This window comes from Panthera onca, chromosome B1 (assembly GCF_046562875.1).
Source record: "Panthera onca isolate mPanOnc1 chromosome B1, mPanOnc1 haplotype 2, whole genome shotgun sequence".
NCBI lineage: Eukaryota > Metazoa > Chordata > Mammalia > Carnivora > Felidae > Panthera > Panthera onca.
The window spans coordinates 127,280,163-127,301,672 of NC_138342.1; the positions used below are offsets into that span (position 1 = coordinate 127,280,163).

The following is a 21,510-nucleotide window of genomic DNA, read 5'->3' on the forward strand; positions in this document are numbered from 1 at the left end:
GTATTTAAATTAGATGAGACTTTTTTAACTTCAGAATTTCTTCAGTTTTATTGATTCAAGTTATTAATGTTCCATTCTAAAAATGATTTAAAGCTCAAAGTTTAGCACTTCACAGTTTATACTTCTACATAAACAATCTTGTCTGATTCTCATATTTACAATGAATAGTAGATAAAAGAGGCATTTCCTTCCCTATTGTAAGACAAAACAATGATTTTCTCTTCTTTTACTGTCTTCCTGATCTTGCTTGAAATTCTTGTTTAACTATCCTCCTCTTTGATTCCTTAAATTTTAACCACGTTTTCTACCTCTAATATCTCCATTTAAGGCTTTGTCCTTAATTAAGATCCTCACTTTTCCTAAAGAAATTATCTTTTTTATCCAAGTTTTTTCTTTCATTTTTAGGCCAATCCTGTGATACAAAGACAATTTTAACCATGCCAAAAATATATTAAAAGATTTTTAGCAACTAGATAACATCTTTGATGTAGTCTTCAGAAAATACTTGTTCTCATTTTCACTGGTAATTAAATACCTAACTCTGACGAAAGAAAAACAGAAAACTAGGGGCTCCTGGGTGGCTCAGTCGGTTAAGCGTCCGGCTTTAGCTCAGGTTATGATCTCACAGTTTGTGGGTTCTAGCCCCACACCAGGCTCTGTGCTGGCAGCTCAGAGCCTGGAGCCTACTTCAGATTCTGTGTCTCTCTCTCTGTCCCTCTGCCGCTCATGCTCTGTCTCTCTCTCTCTCTCCTTCAAAAATTAAAAAAAAAAAAACATTTTAAAAATTTAGAAAAACAGAAAACTAAAGAGTAATGAGTGAATGACTGTAATTTTATTTAGCCCCTTATTATTTTTCTCTACATCAATTTATTAATTCTAATGGAAATTGTTTTTAAAGACCTGTGGTATTAGACCCACACAAAAACCTATTTTAATTGTGTGTTATTTCAGAAACACTAAAAATTGAAAAATAAAAATACCATTTTAAAAATTCATGTTCTACAGATTAATTGTGGAAAACCACTTTCATTTACCTACAATTAGGTAAAAATGATTAGGGAGCAATTAAGACTGTGAAAAACATCAAAATTCTTTTTAAAAGTCCATGTGTTTTCCCAATTTTATAAGTGAGAGATAAATGGTCTCATTTTTTAAACACAATTAAGTGAAAATGTATCAGTCATTTAAATATTGTCTTCAATATATTACTGAACCAAATTTTGCCCCACAGAGGAATTTAAGCCAAAATTAGAAACCCAGAAAAAGAAGACTTTATAATTTTCTATTATACTTATTTCCATGCTTTAGCCTTCCATTTTTTAGGTAAGATAAGCTTCCAAAATATTCTATAGCAGACATGGTCATGAATTATTAATCCTAATTTGTAAGACTTATGCCAGAGAAACTACCTTAGGTGTAAAAAAAAGGTTTCTAAATCCAGTTGGAAAATTGACTTTAAAAACAGGAATTAGGGGCGCCTGGGTGGCTTGGTCGGTTAAGCGTCCGACTTCGGCTCAGGTCATGATCTCACAGTCCGTGAGTTCGAGCCCCGCATCGGGCTCTGTGCTGACAGCTCAGAGCCTGGAGCCTGTTTCAGATTCTGTGTTTCCCTCTCTCTCTGCCCCTCCCCTGTTCATGCTCTGTCTCTCTCTGTCTCAAAGATAAATAAACGTTAAAAAAAAAAAATTTTTTTTTTAAAAAAAACAGGAATTAGATCTTGCTTTTAATTAAGGAATAAGATCTTGCTTTTAATATTCTAAAAAACAGTTCAAAAGTCATTGTAAGTGAATTAAGCAACATTGAAATTTTGGTTGTCAAGGACAAAGCTAAATTCTCAGTGTGTATATTCAAGAAAAAATACTCCAAACAGTGAAGAGAAAGAAAGAGAGAATTAAAAACAAACATGGACCTCCCATCCAAGTACTAACCAGGCCCGACCCTGCTTAGCTTCCGAGATCAGATGAGATCAGGTGCATTCAGGGTGGTATGTGGATCCTGAGAAACTTAACAGAAACCCATGGGGGAGGGAAAGGGAAAAAAAAAAAGAGGTTAGAGTGGGAGAGAGCCAAAGCATAAAAGACTCTTAAAAACTGAGAACAAACTGAGGGTTGATGGGGGGTGGCAGGGAGGGCAGGGTGGGTGATGGGTATTGAGGGGGGCATCTTTTGGGATGAGCACTGGGTGTTGTATGGAAGCCAATTTGACAATAAACTTCATATATTGAAAAAATAAAAATAAAAAAAATAAAAAACAAACATGGGCACCTGGGTGGCTCGGTCAGTTGAGCGTCAGACTTCGGCTCAGGTCATGATCTTGTGGTCCCTGGGTTCAAACCCCGTGTTGGGCTCTGTGCTGACAGGTCAGAGCCTGGAGGCTGCTTCAGATTCTGTCCCTCTCTCTCTGCCCCTCCTCCCCATCGTGCTCTGTCTCTCTCTCTCAAAAATAAACATTAAAAAACTATTTAAAAACAACAACAAATAAAACCACCTTCATAAAATGCTCTCATAGAGATTTGCTTTATAGGACTGATGGTACAAGTAATTAGTATGACAATAAATGACACTTTGAAGAACTGCTAAACCCCAGTAAACCTTCAAGTCATACTACCTTGACTTTTATTTGCTTTTAAGCAACAGAATTATATTTTGCCACCATAGTTCCACCACCTCATGTTTAAAAGATTCATATGTATAAAATGCTTGAAAGAAACATTCCTTATATACACTGTATTTCCCAGTGGACATAGCTTAGCACAAACTGATAAAAATGAAGGGTCATAAAATAGAAAATCCATTTTCATACTCATTGGTGTGTAATTGAATAGACCTTTTTGAATAGTCGCTATAAATTAATTCCAACTTAAAAGCAATGAAATATTTTACTTTTTGCAAAGCAGTCAGGAATGACAAAACTATTCTTTTCTCCCTTTAGCAAAGAAGGGATATTCTGTGATCTCAACAGTTATTGCCTTCATCTATCTAAACTATAAACCCATCTCATGGACTGCACAGGAAAATTTGGAGCTCCTTCAAAGCTCAATCATCCAAATACAACAGAGATTTTCATTGGCTTAAAGTATATTTTAGAACACTAAGATATTGTTCCAGGATATTAAATTTGAAGAATGACTGACTTTGGTTTCTCTATGAGTTAGGACATAGTAATGAATAGTTCTCCTCAGATTTAAAATAGGTTCAAAATTATATTTAGGGACACAAATAGGGCCTACTGGTCCATAAAATATGTATCAGCCTTTGCCATATGTATTAGAAGGAAAAAACACATCAGTTATATTTCTTAATTAGGAATAATAAATGTGGTTACCTAACAGAACTCACACACAACACGGTATGGACCACAGAGAGCTTTATGTTCTAAGACATTTACATTCAATAAGAGTAGCCTACACAACAGTGCTTACTTTTTTGTGTTTTATTTTTTTCTTCTACCTTTTTTTTAAATCAAAAATGTTATTTACCACTGTTACACTCAATCAGGCAAGCAATACTTACTAAACCTTAAGAATAATAATGTAGTGTGGTTTTCTTCAGGGCCAAATAAATTGTTACACCTAGTATTTCAGTTCAATACATGGTTTTATTGTCTACAATCCCAGCAGGTATTTAATTCATATTTACTAGGTGCAACTAAACACCAAATGCATACTCTTTGCCACGCATGTGCTAAGTGTTGAGAATACAAGATGAACAATACACAGCCCCAGGCTTTGAGAAATACACAGTCGAATAGGGAAAAGTAAATAAAGACAACACATAGCACTTTGTGGTAAGTGTTTACTAGATGTATGTTTCAGAGGCTCACGCAGAGATGAGGCATTTCTAGCCAAGGAAGTCCAAAGATAGCTTCATAGGTGATGACGGGACACCTGAGCTGGATACTAAAGGATGATGAGTAGCTCTAGCAGGAGGTAGAAGCGTTTCCATCTCTCAGTGGAGACAGCAATAAAAATGAGGAGTTAGGGCTCTGAGCTCTAAATTCCCAGGGCACTCAAACATTTTTAGAGATGTCTTAGTACAGAGTACTTGAGACTTAGTATAACTATTTAGCCAGAGAGGAGGGTGTAAAGTGAAAGAATTCAGTCAAAATCCAGAAGTTGCTCATGATAACCAGAAAGGATGATCAGGCAGGACAAAACTGGCAGTCAGGAGCTTCTTAAGAAACCCAACTGATGGTTTAACAATGTGGCCTTTTCCTAGATGCTATAACTAGAAACTCCAAATACATCTCTCCAATGGATTACCTTTATATTCCTACTTTATTTAAAAAAAAAAAAAGTTTTTTTAAGGTTTATTTATTTTTGAGACAGAGAGAGACAGAGCATGAACAGGGGAGGGTCAGAGAGAGAGGGAGACACAGAATCTGAAGCAGGCTCCAGGCTCTGAGCTGTCAGCACAGAGCCCGATGCGAGGCTCGAACCCACGGACCTGAGATCATGACCTGAGCTGAAGTCGGACACTTAACCAACTGAGACACCCAGGTGCCCCTAGATTCCTACTTTAAAACCTGAGTTCACTCTGCCTTCCTACTATTATATTTCCTAGCATAATTTTACAACTGATGAGATGTCCAGGGCCTATGCTTCGTATTTGATGACCTCTCCAGTAGTAAAGTGGTCCAGATGCCCAGTCACCAAACCATCCCAGTTTGTGCAAGACTGCCTCTGTTTTAGCACTGATAGTCACAAATCCTGGGAACCTCCTCAGCCCAGGGCAATCTGGGCCCATTGGTCACTCTAAGACTTCCTATTCCCAAGGCTCTAGCAGAATAGGTACACAGCATTGCTTTTCACAGTGAAATTTTTTTTCTTTTAAAAATCTACTATTTTAAAATGTAACATACATAGAGAAAAGCACATAAATTATAATGTATACAGTTTTTAACAAATAGTTATGTGTACAGTTTTCAGGAAATAGTGGGCCACCTAGTATCAGAAATAATATATATGCCACCACTCCAGATCCCTTCCTTCCTTAAGTGTTTGCCATCCCCCAAGAATTAACTCCTTTCCTAAATTTTCTTTTAAACATTCCTTTTTAAAATAAATGTGCCAATGGTTTTAAACTATGAAACTTAGCTTTACCTTTTTATATGAACTCCATCTATCAAAATATAGTACTTCTATGTTTTGCTTTTAGTGCTTAACATTATGTTTATAAAACTCATCCACGTTGCCGCATGTAGATGTAGGCTGTTCACTTTCTTGCTGTATACTCTTCCCTTAGATGCATTTACCATAATTTATTCATCATTGTACTGTTGATCACATCTGAATTGCTTCCAGTTCTAAGTTATTACAGACTAAGCCATTATGAACATTCTTGCATGTGCATTCTGGTGCAAGTGTGCAAAAGGTTCTCTGAGGCTATACTAGTGAAAAGTATGGTCAATGAATTAGCAGAATCATCATCACCTGGGAGCTTTATAGGAACGCAGATGCTCAGGTCCTAACCCAGACCTGCTGAATCAGAATCTCTGTTCTAACAAGATTCATTTGCATATTAAAGTCTGTGTGAATAATACGCAGTACAGGGTGAGATGCACTGCTCTACAACATAAGCTAAGAGGTGGAATCACTACAACTAAGCTTTACTTGATGCCAGCAGAGTGAGAGTTCCTGGCCTTCCACATCCTCACCAACACTTTGTACCGTTAGTCTTTTAGATCTATAATGCCCTAGTGGGTGCGATCTTGAATCTCCTAGATTTCTTTTGCATACACCTAATCACTAACGGGGTTGATCATCTCTTTATAAGTTGATAAGGGATTTGGATAGACTCATTTCAAATTTCCTTTCCAGTCTTTTGTCCAGGTTTCTATTGGTTTGTTTCTCATTGTCTCCTTAGTTGGAAAAAATTTGCTGCATACATTGGGTTTTAGAGAATTGGTGGGTGTATGTATTGAGGATTTCTCCCACTGTGTGCACTTTTTACTCTTTATGGTGCCTTTGACCAACAGAATTTCTTAATTTTGATGTAGGTAAGTTAGACAGTTTTTTTTTCGCTTATGTTTGGGGACTTAGTATATTATTTAAGAAATCCTTTCCTACTCCAAGGTCCTGGATATATTTCCCTATACTATTTCCATGAAAAAATTCACATTTCTTAACCTTTTATTGAAATAGAATTCATGCAGAAAACTAAACATGAGAATTCAGCTTAATAAATTTTCACCAACATCCTTGTGAATGATGACATGATTTCTAGCCACTAGAAACCCCTATGATGTTCCTCCCCCTTAGTCACTATTCCTCAAGATGAAGATGATGTGAGATAATTGCCCTGTTTCACCTTTTTCTATAGGGATAATTAACCTTTCTAGTACAATGTACCAGAAAGTCCCTTTTATTTTCACTCATATGTGGTGCCCCTCTTTAGTATATCAGATGTACATGTAAGGTATAGATCCCTTGGCAAACTCACAGCCCCAATCTGGCCTGGTGATTACTTTCCACAGTCCTTGCAACACGGAGATTGCACTCCAGACCCTCTGCCAGCACTGCCACCAGACTCCCTCTGTTCATGTATCCTCTCCCTAGGTGGACACTGGGCATTCCAGGCCTCCCACCTGCACAGCAGTACACCCACTCCCCCTGCACACCTGTGTGCCTGTGTGCCTGCCCCTGCATGAAGCTCATGTGCAACTCAGAAGGTTGCTTCCTGCTTGACCATCTCCGGTCACACAGTGAACTTCTCTGCCTTCCAGCAGGCTGCAACTACATGTTCTCCAGTGTGGGGATGGGAGGCCCCCTCAAAGTCTTTCCATCCCTGGATGATCTCCTTCAGCTTTAGATACACTGTACAATTCTCTTACATCTCTTTTTCATGGCTTAATATCTCTTCATATTAAATATCCCTTGTTTAAATCACTGTGTACTCCATGTCTCCTGATTAAACCTAGACTAAAATAAAGCCTTTATATTTCCAAAATATAAATTTTAACTACTTCTGAAATATGAGATTAGAGGTTTTTATTCTTTGAATGCCTGATAGAAATTGCCAGTGAAGCCATCTGCCCTAGCAGTTTTTGTGGAAAGATTTCCACAAGGAGTTACTTTCTTTAATGATTGTGAAAGTTGAGGTTTCGTATTTTTGTTGTTGTTGTTGAGCCAGTTAGGGGTACATTATATTTTTCCAGAAGCCTTTTTACTGTGTCTACATTTTCAATACTTCTGGCATAACGTCCTCCCTTTCTTCTTCTATGTCTACGATATCTATAGCGATATCACCTTTTATATTCTTAACATTGGTAAAAGTATTGAACTATATACACTATGCTAACAGAGATCAAAAGAAAGTTGAAAAACCTTTTACTTCAACTTTCTATATTCTATGTTTTAAATGTATCTCATAAGTAACATAGAGTTGACTCTTTTCCCTACAATGTAAAATTCTTTGACTTTTAACCGAAGTATCTCTTTTCATTTATTTTCAATGAGTAATATTTTTTGTAACTATCTAATTTTTCCTATTTTGTCACTTACTCCTTTTCCCTCTCTCCTTCCTTCATTTGTGCTAAGTACTTTTTATTATGCTACTTTTAACCTGTGTCATCAGTTTGAATGACACACTCTTTAGATAATTATATTCTAGATATTAAAAATGCATACATAACAAAAACTTTATCCTTTTCTTGGATACACTAAATTCTCTAGAATACTTTAACTTTTATGTTAATTTAAAGATAATATTATAATCACTATTTAATATTTTAATTATATTTTCTAGACTCACTAGATATTATTACTGCTATTGCACATCATCAGTTTATTTTCTTGTAAATATTTGTGATTTTTTAAATCTATATTTTTCTTGTCCTGAAGTACATCTTTTTTTTTTTTAAGTTTATTTATTTTTGAAAGACAGAGACAGAGTGCAAGCAGTGGAGGGACAGAAGAAAGAGGGAGACACGGAATCCAAAGCAGGCTTCAGGCTCTGAGCTGTCAGCACAGATCCCAACACAGGGCTCAAACCCATGAGCCATGAGATCATGACCTAAGCTGAAGTTGGTTGCTTAACCAACTGAGCCACCCAGATGCCCCCTAAAGTACATTTTGAATATTTCCTTCATGAGATTCTGTTGGTCATAAACACTTTCAGTCTTTGTTTATTTTATCACATCCTCATTGAACCTCTTGAAAGATATTGACTATGCCTGTAGACTTTTAGACTAGCAGGTATGACTGTAAGCACACTAGGGTTATTATTCCATTACCTTCAGGCTTTCATTGTCACTGTTGATAAATTGATTATCTTACTGCTCCTGCTGTGGAGTTTTTCTTTCTCTTTCTTTCTTTCTTTCTTTCTCCTTTCCTTCCTTCCTTCCTTCTTCCCTCCCTCCCTCCCTGACTTTTAAAAATATTTTTTTTTGTTTGGTCTTCTTTATCTTCACTGATTTCAAAGTATATATTTCTTTTATTATTTATCCAAATTAGGATTTACTAGGCTTCGGTTTGGCACTCCAATATTCTGCTTCCCACTCTAGTTGCAGACAGTTAAAGAAAAACTGACGTGTGGTATTCCCCACTGTCTTTTTAGTCCTTCAGTGATTTTTTTCATATATTTTTAGAACATAATTTATCTAACATATTTTATTATTTCAAAAGGGATGCTGTATATAAATATTCCTTAACCTCAGTAAGTGAAATAAATGCTTCATCAGAATTGTCAAATTATTAAAATCAAAGTTTAATAGATTTCCTTTATCTACAAACTAAAAAGAGATGCAATTCCAATGTCCATATTTCCTTGGCTACATGGTAACACATTTTACCTGTCCATGGGTAGATAACTAAGTAATATTGGACTAAACGTATATCTCCTGAGATATTAATCACTGGTAGGTCTCCAAACACCTTCTTCCCAATTTAGAAATGATAAAATGTAAACATGGTACTAAAATAAAGAAATCAATATGTCTCAGTGGTTCAATATAACTGTCATAAAAAGCAAAATGTTTGTGTTTTTTTTAAGAATACTTTAAAGCTGTTTCACAAAAACCTTGTTTATCTGTTAAAAAAAATAGTAAGTTAGAATAATCAGTTAATCCATTATCTTCCAAAAGATACAACCTCTTATGTTCTAAACTGAATTGTGTTCCCCAAAAAGATATGTAGACTCCTAACGCCTAGTACCTCAGAATGTGACCTTTTTTTTGGTAAATAAGGGTCACTGCAGATATAATTCATTAAATTAAGAAAAAGTCACATTGAAGTAGAGTGGGCCCTTAATCCAATATGACGCATGTCCTTATAAGAAGAGGAAAAACACGGAGACATATAGGAAGAAAATATAAAATCAGAAGCAGAGACTGGCACATGTCTATGCCACAAGACAATGAGCATCTAGGGCTATTACAAACTTGAAAAGCTAAGAAAGGACCCCGCCTCAAGATTTCCGAAGGAGCATGACCCTGCCATCACCTTGGTTTCAGACATCCAGCTCCAGAACTGTGAGACAATAAATTTAATTTGTTACAGCAGCACTAACAAACCAATAAACCCTATTAAAGTGTTATTTGAAATTTTATATCTTATCAGTAACTTTTGAGGAGGTTATTAGACTATCATTTAACATAAAATACAGATAGATAATAATATGCTCTGCATTAAAGATTAATGTATGAATTATAATTCTTTCAGGGAGACTTGCTTATTGGCATTTGCTTGAGTTCCTCAAAATAGTATCACACCTTCTGGCTTGTAATTATGGAATAAAAATACAATCTTTCCCCCATCTTCTCTTGGAAATAGTCCAAAATCAATAATAAAAATTAAACACCAGAAAAACAAATTCCTTCAATGAAATAAGAAACCATCTAAAACCTAGAAGCATGCTATAAAGACAGAACTTCCAAATATAAATGAAAGCCTGGGCGGCCCAGTGGTTGAGTGATCAACTTCGTCTCAGGTCATGATCTCACAATCAGTGAGAGCCTGGAGCCCACTTCAGATTCTGTCTCCCTCTCTTTCTGCCCCTCCCCTGCTCACACTCTGTTGTCTCTGTCTCAAAAATGAATAAACGTGAAAAAAAATTTTTTTTAATTTAAAAAATGAAAGTTAAATGGATGTGAAAGAAGATGAAATTAAAGATGCCACCATTGTAGATCTCAGGTAATACAGAGGATAGATCTCTAAAATAAGTAGCCACATCTTGAAGAGCAAATCCCTTTGGGGGAAAAATGAAAAATAAGGGGTCTATACTGATAGCAGAAGTGCCCTGGGCCACATTATCTCAAGATCTCAAAAAGTGGGGAAGTTGGGACTGGATGAGGAATCATATATGTGAGGCATATTTTCAGGACTCAACCTCCAGTTGAAGCAAAGGGTAAGGAGAGACATTCAGCACTGTGAGTTGTCCTTCAGAGTGGAAATAAAATGGTTGGGGAGAAGCAAAGGCTAAAACAACTCATGCATACCACCGATCTGCATCATTAAAGGTCTTTTCCATCAGGGAACCTGCGTGGCTTAGTTGGTTAAGCATCTAACTCTTGACCTTGACTCAGGTCATGGTCTCACAGTTCATGAGATCAAGCCCCCCATATGGCTCTTCTCTGAAAGTGTGCAGTCTGCTTGGGATTCTCTCTCTCTCTCCCTCTCTCTCTGCTCCTCCCTGCACTCACTCACTCTTTCTCTCTCAAAAATAAACTTAAAAAAAAAAAGGTGTTTTCCATTAACCAGGAACATTGTCCTGTCCATTCCTATATGCAAACCTCCTACAAATGGCTAGTCCAGGAAGAACATACTCCATTAAAAGTAAATAATCATAATCATAATCATAATATATATTGCAGAAACAAATAAAATGTAAAAGGCATTTTTTAAAATGACACATGAATACCATGAGAAAAAAATGTTGCCAAGGGAAAAAAGATGAAACATATTGCCACAAATAAGATAAACTTTTTAACCAAACGCATTGCCTAAGAAAATGTTTGGAGGAAAAAAGGTAATTGCCTCTATACAAAGAATTCTCAATAAAAATATATAAAAACTGAAGAAAAATATAGCGAGACAATAGAGATCACTGCTTGAGTTGAAGGAGCCCAAAAAGAAGTAAATGGAAAAAATTAAATCATTTGCAGAAATGAAGACAGAGTATGGGGCACTAGAAATAGGATTGATAGCAGTGAACGTGAAACATAATAAAGAAAGCTTAAAGGGATTATAAGAAAAATGATAGACATAGGAAACAGGCAAAAGAAGAAAAGAAACAAAGTAATAGAATAAAAATATATTAAATATATAATTTAAGAAATAATCATTGAAATGAAATAAAATTAGAACCTTCAAATTGGAGGACATACTTTATGTCATGAAAAAAAATCATCACAGTATAATGCTTGCCAAAACATATCTCAGAAATATCACGAGAATTCAGAAATAAAAAAATAGGCAGGCAAAAAGAACAATATGACTATAAAAAGCAAAGCTGCAAACTACAAGGCAGTAGAGAAATGTGTACAAAATCCTCAAGAAAAATGAGCTTGACATAAGAGTATCACCCTGGCCTAGATGACAGAATCAATAAATAACTAACAGAAATTTTAAGAAGGAAAAGAAGTTGGTAAATGAGGTAAGTTGGTAAATGCTGATTTCAACATCTTTTATAGTTAAAGGGGGAAAATTCTCATTTGGAATTAGTAAATCACTTGGTACAAAAATAGGCATATTTAAAGTAGGACTATCATGTATACTTTACCATGTATACTCTTTTTTTAAAGTTTTACTTTAAGTTCCAGTTAGTTAATATACACTATAGTATTAGTTTTAAGAGTACAATGTAGTGATTTAACTCTTCCATACAACACCCAGTGCTCATCAGAGCAAGTGTGTTCCTTAATCCCCATCACCCATTTACCCTTCCCCCTACCCACCTTCCCTCTTGCAACCATCAGTTTGTTCTCCATAGTTAAAAGTCTGTTTCTTGGTTTGCCTCTCTCTCTCTTTTTTTCCCTTTGCCCATTTGTTTTGTTTCTTAAATTCCATATATGAGTGAAATCATTATCATGTATATTCTTAGTGTATACCTACACACTAAGAGAAAAAACATATCTAATAAAATCATTGGTGGATAACAGATAGAGGAAGGAAGAATAAATAGATATATAAAACTCCATTATTGTCCATGGGAGAGACTCACAGTTACATATAAAGAAAATATGTCTTCTACTTTTGAAATAGTAACTACTATGGGAATGGTCTCCTGTCACAAATAGCTAAAAATCTAGACAAAAGATTTATTATAAACATATGGTAATTAGAAGCATGTGGTACTCTTCTAAGACTAGACAAACAGATCAGTAGAACAGAATAAGACAGAGCAACATATCTATGCATATGTGGACATTTAGTATATGACAGAGGTGGCCCAGAAGACCACTGGGTAAAGAGAGCCTTTTCAGTAAATATGTCTAGGACAAGTGAGTGTCACTATGGCAGAGGAGGGTGAGAAGAATGGGGAGGGAATGAAACTGGACCCTTCTCTCACACTTTGCACAAAATAGACTCCAAAAAGCTTAAAAACTAAATATAAACATAAAACCATAATAACTTAGAAGACATCAATGGACATTAAGACCTTTAGGTAGCAAAGGTTTTACACTAAAATTTTCAAATAAGATACAAAAGAAATAGTCATAAGGTAACACTGATAAATTCAATTTCTATTTAGCAAGACACCATAAAACAGTTTATAAAGACAAGCCATGGACTTTTTCTAACACATGCAGTGCACAAAGATGCAGTTTATGAGATTTTATGAGAAATGTTTTAACTCAATAAGAAGAAAGCAACAAACCAAAAGAAAAATGGAAAAAAGTAACTGAACAAGATTTTTTTAAAGAGGAAATCCAGGGGTACCTGGGTGGCTCAGTTGGTTTAAGCATCCAACTCTTGATTTCGGCTCAGCTCATGATCTCAAGGTTTGTGAGTCCGAGCCCCATGTCAGGCTCTGTGTGCAGAGCCTGCTTGGGATTCTCTCTCCCTCTCTCTGCCCATCCCCCACTGTGCATGTTCTCTCTCTCTCTCTCTCTCTCTCTGTCTCAAAATAAATAAATTTAAAAAAAAAAAGAGGAAATCCAAATGGCTAAGAAGCATATGATGAGGTTCAACCTCATGAATAATCAGAAAAATGCAAATTAAAAAATTTTAAACACTGAATCCCAACTGATTGGCACAAATTTACAATTTTAACAATTTCAAGTGAATAGGCTGTGAAACAATGGGACTTCATTCTCTGCAAGTGTGAATGTGAATTAGTGCCAATCTTGGAATAGTTTGGCATTATTGAGAAGTTTAAAGTATACGTAGCCCATGAACCAGAATACTCTCTCCTTGATATATAGAGAACCTCTTGCAGACATACAACAGGAGACATGCACAGTAGCGCTGATACAGCCCTAAAGTGAAAACAACTTAAATGTCCATCAAGAATAGACTAAATGCTGCATTATGTATTCTTAAAATGGTACACCATACATTAGTGAAAATGAACAAAATACAGTAATCTGTAACAGCATGGAAAAATTTTGTAAGCAGTGTTGAGCAAAACAGGTAGGGCACAGAAACTATAGATAGTATAATATAATTTATGTAATTTTTTTAAATAGGCACCAATAATTCTCTATCAGTCTGGGTGGTAAACCTACAGAGAAAAACATGGAAATTGTTACCACAAAACTAAAGCTGGTGGTTAACACTGGGGGGTGAACAAGAGTGTTCCAAATGGGAGGAGAAAAGGTGGGAGTGGGGGTAAATACTGAGTGCTGACAACATTCTATTTTATGATCTGGGTACTGCTGACACAGGTTTAACTTTATAATTATTCATCACATCATAACAGATTTCCATTTGCTCATTGCTGTCTTTCGGTCTGTCATGGTGGTTTTGACTTGCAATTTATTGCTGTCAATTTATTGTTGCTGGGCCAGTGCAGATCTTCAGGTGTGCAGGCTGCACTCATTCACCAGACCCTCCTTGCTCTGCAAACACAAACAGGGCAGAAGGCATGTGTCTGCAGTCGCTGAGCTGGAACCCGGGAGGGAGCGGGTGGTCAAGACTCCATCCTTGGGGTATAAGTAGGGAGGAGGAGGTGGGACCAATTGGGAATTAAGGCCCCAAGCTTCCCTTGCATGTTCCATTATCCTATTAGACTTACTTACAAACCACAAATTTAAAGGTAAATTACTTAGAAGTTCAAGACAATGACCAGAGAGCATTAATCCCCAAGAGCTGATCCCTTTCTAAGGGGCAGAGTCCTGTGTGACTTCAGGGTCACATGCCCATGAAGCCAGCCCACTACCATAGGTGTATGTTTTCTGCACACCTCTACATGTATTTTATATTGTGTATGTGAATGTGTGAATGGAGGAAAGGAAACAAAACAAAACAAAACAAAACAAAACAAAACAAAACAGATGATGCTTCTATTTCTTGCTTCAAGTCCCTGAGCAGTTCAGGTCTGAACAGAAGGGAAATAAGAAGATCTGAAGTGATCATTGCATTAACATTTTAAACCATCTACCTGACTGAAGCTTATTTACCAAAATGTTCATATATATGAATGTAGACCTGCATGTTTAAAGGATGTTTTATAAATTAAATATTAAATATTTATAATTAAGATCATGGGCAATTAATTCCACAGCATGCTAAGCAATTTAACATAATTGTCCTTGGCTATAATCTAAATGCCAAGAACCTCCTACTCTGATTCTAGTTCCTTCCATTCCACTCACTTTAACTGAAAAAAATGTAATGTTTGGTGGGGCAATTTATGAAATCTAATAAAAGTGGATATGAGCAGATTAAGTTATCTAATATAGGACAATTCAGATTCCAGAAGGGAAGTGGGATGGAAGGAAACCAAGTAGGTGCTCTACCTTTGATACCCTCATTTAATTCTCTCACAGTAATACTGAAAGGCATATACAAATATCTCATTCCTACAAAAGAACACTGAGGTTAGGAAGGCTAAATACCCTTACCAAGGTCATCCATCTAATAAGTGGATATATATACTCCAATCAGGCAACAAACTTCTATGACCTTTCTTTGCTATCTTTTTTTCTTCTTTTCTTTAAACATTTACTGTCCATTTACTATGTGCCAAGCATGATCACAAAAATGAGTGATCAACATCCACTGGAGGCCCAAATCCTAATCCTGTGTTCTCAGTATGATAAAGTGTGGCTATGAGCACTTGAAATGTGGCTAGTATGAATGGTGATGTGCTGTATGTTAAATTATATGCCAGATTTTAAAGAATTTGTAAGAAAAAAAAAGGAATGTAAAATATGATACTAATAATTTTTCATATTGATTATGTATTAAATGATGAATTTTATATATATTAGGTTAAATTTAGTGTGTTTAAAATTTATGTCATCTGTTTCTCTTGTTTTATGTGACTACTAGCAAATCTATTTTTCTTAAGTTTATTTTTTAGAGATGGGGAGGACACAGAGAGAGGGAGAGAGAGAATCTCAAGTGGAGAGCCTGACACAAGGCTCGAACTCACAAACTGTGAGATCATGACCTGAGTCAAAATCAAGAGTTGAATGCTTAACCAACTGAGCCACCCTGGCACTTCATCCAGAAAATTTAAATTATAAGTACATCTTGCATTTTATTTTTATTAACATCATTGGTCTAATGATCCCCTTTCAATCTTGCTTCAGGATATATAAATGAATTACATGCTTATAATGCTTAAATGTTTTATTTTAAGATTATTTTGCATAAGAAATATCTGTAATCCACTGTGGAATGTATCTTCCTGCTACCATCAATATTTATAGATGATATATTCAATCTCTTGAAATTTCAGAAATTAGCTTAGCTAAAATTAGCTAAACCCTGTTGGGTTTTCCTCTTCCTGACAGAGTATATAAATGAACAGAGAAATACCTGGATTCAAGACACAGGTATTCTTGTAATGGAATAAAAAGAGGTTTTTCACATTCCTCAAATATCTCTTAGAGATTTGCTGAACACTTCTAATATCATAGGATGCATTTTTCCCAACATGAAAATTTTTGATTGTTTAGAATTTGGTACATTAAAAATACTTTTTACATTTTCCTAAAAATGATGAGGCAAGGTGAATTTTCAGACAAAACACTTGTGTTTTTACAAGATGTCTATTAATGTGAGCAGTGGGGAATAATGCAAAAAAGCTATATTTCCTAATATATTATTATATACTTAAACAGCAATAGAAACTAATTTATAATTCAATATGAAGGCTAACACTCTAAAATTATATGATGTAACAATATTATTGATAAACTTGGAAGACTAATTGAAAACGTAATTCTAAAAAATATGTACAGTAGTGAGAAACACCATATTTAGACCACATAGTATCAGATGGAGAAAAACTCAAAAATTACACAAATTTACACTACCCTTTAGTTTGTAACATTTTATGTACTACAAAATACTCACTTTATAAGCCCATCCTATATTGAATTACTCTGTTTTGTCATGAAATATAGCCTTAAAATATCCCAATTTTAGGGGCACCTGGTTGGCTCACTCAGTAGAACATGCTACTCTTGGTCGCAAGTTCAAGCCCCACTTTGGGTGTAGAGCTTACTTAAAAAAATAAAAGCTTTGAACAAAATATCTCAATTTTATATTTAAAGAGCAAAATATTCATAGATACATATAAGATAATATGAACCTATATAAAGCAATACAATAAAATGGAATGAGAACTGGGAATCAGAAAACTAATACTTGAAATTTGAGCTACTTACATACTTTTTAATATTTAGTTTCTTCATACCAGTGATGGGAAAAATTAGATGAACTTTGCCTGAAAATCCCATGAGAATCAAGAATACAACATATAAAAAGAAACTTACCAGTAAGGAGTGATACGAATTATGTTATTAGTTTATTAAAAACAAATTTATTCTATTACTTTGTTAAAACATCTATCAGTTAATGTTTTTAGTAGCCATTGTGGCAAAAAATTAATAAAAATATTTTAAATATCTTAAATTTCAGCTTTTTTCAAATAACTTTTGGAATTTCCTAGGTATAAAATAATAACTGACATTGTATCAACAAATGAAAGTATTTATGAGAAGGTACTTGATTATTACAGTAGAATTGGGGGAGATAGGGGATCACAGAATCAAAAAGGCAGGTAGCAATGGTCTAAATGTACACAAGGCCAGCATCGTCTCCCTCTCACTGCACCTGTTGTAATATAGTGGATTCCTGAATAAAACTAAATCTGCTTAGAATGTATAGAATTTATTATTTGGGGGCAAGAACAAGCATCTTATGAAAGGCAGCAAAAAGGGAGCCAAGAAGAAAGTGGTTGATCCATTTTCTAAGAAAGATTGGTATAATATGAAAGCACCAGATACGTTCAATATAAGAAATATTAGGAAAACACTAGTTACCAGAACACATGGAACCAAAATCGCATCTGATGTCCTCAAGGGTCATGTTTTTAAAGTGAGCCTTGCTGATCTGCAGAATAAGGAAGTTGTATTTAGAAAATTGAAGCTAATTACTGACGATGTCCAGGGCATCTTTCCATGGCATGGACCTTACCCATGACAAAATGTGCTTCATGGTCAAAAAAGTGCAGAACATGATTGAAGCTCATGCTGATGTCAAGACTACCAATGGTTATTTGCTTCATCTGTTTGTGTTGGTTTTACTTAAAAAACAACAACAACAACAACAACAACAATCAGATTTGGAAGACCTCTTATGCTCAGCACCAACCTCCAGATTCAGAAAAAGATGACAAAAATCATGACCCAAAAAGTGGAGACAAATGACTTGAAAGAATTGATTCTAGACAGCATCAGAAAAGACATTGTAAAGACTTGTCACTTTATTTATCCACCCCATGATATCTTTGTGAGAAAAGTAAAAATGCTGAAGATGACCAAGTCTGAATTGGGAAAGCTCATGGAACTTCACAGTGAAGGTAGTAGTTCTGGAAACACTACTGGGGATGAGAACGGTGCTCACGTTGAACGAGCTGATGGATATGAGCCACCAGTCCAAGTATCTGTTTAAAATTCAGACATTTAATGGTGACAAATAAAAAAAATCTTATTTGTGATGTTTAAAAAAAATAACGTATTATTTTAAAAATTCTATTTTCCACTTCCAAAATGAGTTGAAAATACCTCTCTACCCTCCTCCCTTCCTATCTTCAGCCGGCTTCACATACTGTCAAAAGGCGGGAACAAAGAACATGGTTTTTCCTCCTCTAGTACTGAGTGCTGTGGACTTAATTTTGTTCCTCCCAAATTTTTATGTTGAAAGCCTACCCCTCAAGGTGATGGTAGTTGGGAGATGGAGCCTTTGGCAATTAAGTTTAGATGAGGTCATGAGGGTGGGACTCTCATGCATGATGAGGTCATGAGGGTGGGACTCTCATGCATGATGCCCCTATAAGAAGAGACCAGAGAGCTCTCTCTCTCTCTCTGAATGTGCCCTCTCAGAAAAGGCCATGTGACAAAACAGGTAGAAGGCAGCTGTTTGCAAGCCAGGAAGACAGCTCTCATCAGAACCCAACCACGTAGGTACCCTGATCTCAGGCTTTCAGCCTCCAGAACTGTGAGAAAATATTTCTGTTGTTTAAGCCACCCAGTCTATGGCATTTTGTTTTAGCAACCCAAGCTGACTAGTACCTGAATAACCTCTGATGAGCAAGTGAAGAAGCTGGAGAGTTAGCTGCGCTGGTACATGAGGGAGAATTCCCTTGTATTCATTGAGAGAAAATGAAATGGATGCTTATGTCCAATTAATGAAAGAAAACTATTACATTAGACTTAACTAGAAAAAAAAATTAAGTATTGCAACTAGGTTTTAAAAAGATACAAAGGAACAAAATTGAAAGAAAATAAACTAAGTTGTTAAGCACAGCTGTGAGAGGGTGGTGGCATTAATTGACAAGTTTTTTTTTTCTTTTTTCCAAATTGTTCTTTAATATAGTTGTCTGTATTTTTATAACTGAAAAAAAAAATAAAACCTAACATTTGGCTATTGATCTCAATACAAAAGGAGTCTAACAGAAAGGTTTTGTTTATTTTCAGTTATCTTCACAGGGGACAAAAGCTATTTATAAAGCATTTTTTGAGTTCCCATATGTCTACCATTCTATTGGCTATTTTTTTTAAGTAGGCTTCATGCTCAGAGAGAAGCCCAATGTGGGGCTTGAACTCGCGACCCTGAGATCAAGACCTGAGCTGAGATCAAGAGTCAGATGCTTAACCGACTAAGCCATCCAGGTGCCCCTCTACTGGCTATTTTTAAAGGGTATGTGCTGCCTTCCTTAAACTCATCCATTTTATTGAGAGAAGATTCCACCACAGTAATTGATAATAATACCATATATACAGTATTTAGACAATTTTCATTGTAATGAGTAAATGCTGAAGTAAAATCAAATAACAAATATTAAGATCTCAAAGAAAGCACTCACTCAGAGGTGACCAACACGGAGAGCAGGAAAATATAATGATTAGTAGAAATTCATGAAATAGAAAGCAATGCACTCTAAAGAAAACCAATTAATCCTAAAGTTGTTTCTTTAAAAAAATAAATAAAGTTGACAGACATTCAGCACAACTGACTCAATAGAAAAAGGAAGGAAAGGAGGGAGAGAGAGAAAACCTAAATAATTAATATAGAAAATTAAAAAGGAGACATCAGTACAAATGTTATTATGGACAACTTTGCGGCAATACTTTTGACAACTTGGACATATTACTATAAACATAACTTATAAAAACTGGCAGAAGATTAAAATAATTTCATCAGTTCCAATCTTATTAAAGACATTTAATCTATGATTTTAAAATCCCATATAAAGAAATCTCCAGGCCAAGTGGCATCATTAGTGATTTTCCCCCAACATTTAAGAAAAAAAATAGCACAATCTTACACAAAGTCTTCCAGACAAATGAAAAAAGTGGGAATAGTTTTCAACTTATTGTATAATATTCATTACCTCAACACCAAATCCTGACAGGAACATTATAAACAAGGAAAATTACAGGTCATTTCTCTTTTCAAAATAAGTTTAAAAATCGTCAACAGAATGTTAGCAAATTAAATTCAAGTTTGGTTTATTCCAAGGTTGAAGATTAGTTTCACATCTGAACATCAATGAGCATAATTCACTACATTAAGAGAACAAAGGAGAGAAATCATATAATCATCTTGAGATAAAAATAAAATCTGATAAAATTCAACATTGACTCATGATGAAACCTCTTCACTAAGTAGGAACTTCTTTAATATAGACAGGCTTTGACAAATACTATACATTATACTTAATGCTAATATATATAATAATTCCTTCTGAGATAGAAAATGAGAAAGCTGTTCACCATTTTTGTGTTACATTGTTCAGGGGGGGCTAACAAATGCAATAAGGTAAGAAAAAATAAATAAAAGACCCAGAGTAGGAAGAAAAGAACATAAACTGTCATCATTCATGGACAGTATGATTATATACTTAAGAAATCTAGAAGGATCAACAGATAAACCAGATTAACTACTGAAATTATGTTAATTTATAAAGTCTATAAGATGTAAGGTCCATATAAAAAGATTAACTGTATTTCTAGGTTGCAGAAACTGGGGTAGGGCTGAAATAAAATTTTAAATAGCATTTAAAATAGCATCAAAAACATCAAATGCACGGAAATAAATCTTTAAAAAATGCAGAAAACTATAAAATATTATTGAGACTTTATAAAGCCCTAAATAAAAGGAAGGACATATCATGTCCATCTGCAGTTCATTTGGAAAATTTGTAAGTTTTTTTGCAATTCTTGATATCTACCTGGGGACAGGCAAATCTAAACAAACATCATCTTTTTATAAAATAATGACAATTATGGCATAGCTTGTGAGATTACAGTTAAAAAAAGACAAAACTGGAATAGTGGACAATGAGAGTAAGAACTTCAAGATTGGGGGAGAGCAAACCTACAGCATTTCATTTTATTGCCCCAAAGAGGGTAATATTTTTGTTCAATTTTGTCATATTTAAATCAATATCATTTGTTTATCAAAGACACCCTTAAAGGAAGTGAAAAGACCAGTCACAATACAACAAAAGATTAGTATCAAGAATTTAATAACACTCCAAATCTAGGAATCTAGGGTGGAAGCAAAGAGACAGGATTTGGCAAGGGCAAATAAGTAGATATCAGTTGCTATCAATATTATTAAACAAATGAAATAAAAGAGGGCAACCCATGAACAAGTGATGAGAATGCATCATGACAAAAAATCAATCTATTAATCTAATTCTGGATTCCTGAGATCTAATATGAGTGTGTGTGTGTGTGTGTGTGTATACATATATATATATATATATATGTATATATATGTATATATATATATATATATATACACATGTGTGTATATATATATATGTGTGTGTGTGTGTGTGTGTGTGTGTAGGTATATATCTATATATCTATATATGATTGATTGAA

The 21,510-nt window shown here is 35.0% G+C and overlaps 1 protein-coding gene and 1 pseudogene across 8 annotated transcripts in view; one reads left to right on the forward strand and one right to left on the reverse strand.

Annotated features, from left to right (window-relative positions):
- IQCM (IQ motif containing M) overlaps window positions 1–21,510 on the reverse strand; it is a 649,280-nt gene that overhangs the window by 489,082 nt on the left and 138,688 nt on the right. The gene's annotated exons all lie outside the window — the stretch shown is intronic.
- LOC144615994 (small ribosomal subunit protein eS1 pseudogene) lies at window positions 10,080–18,113 on the forward strand (annotated as a pseudogene).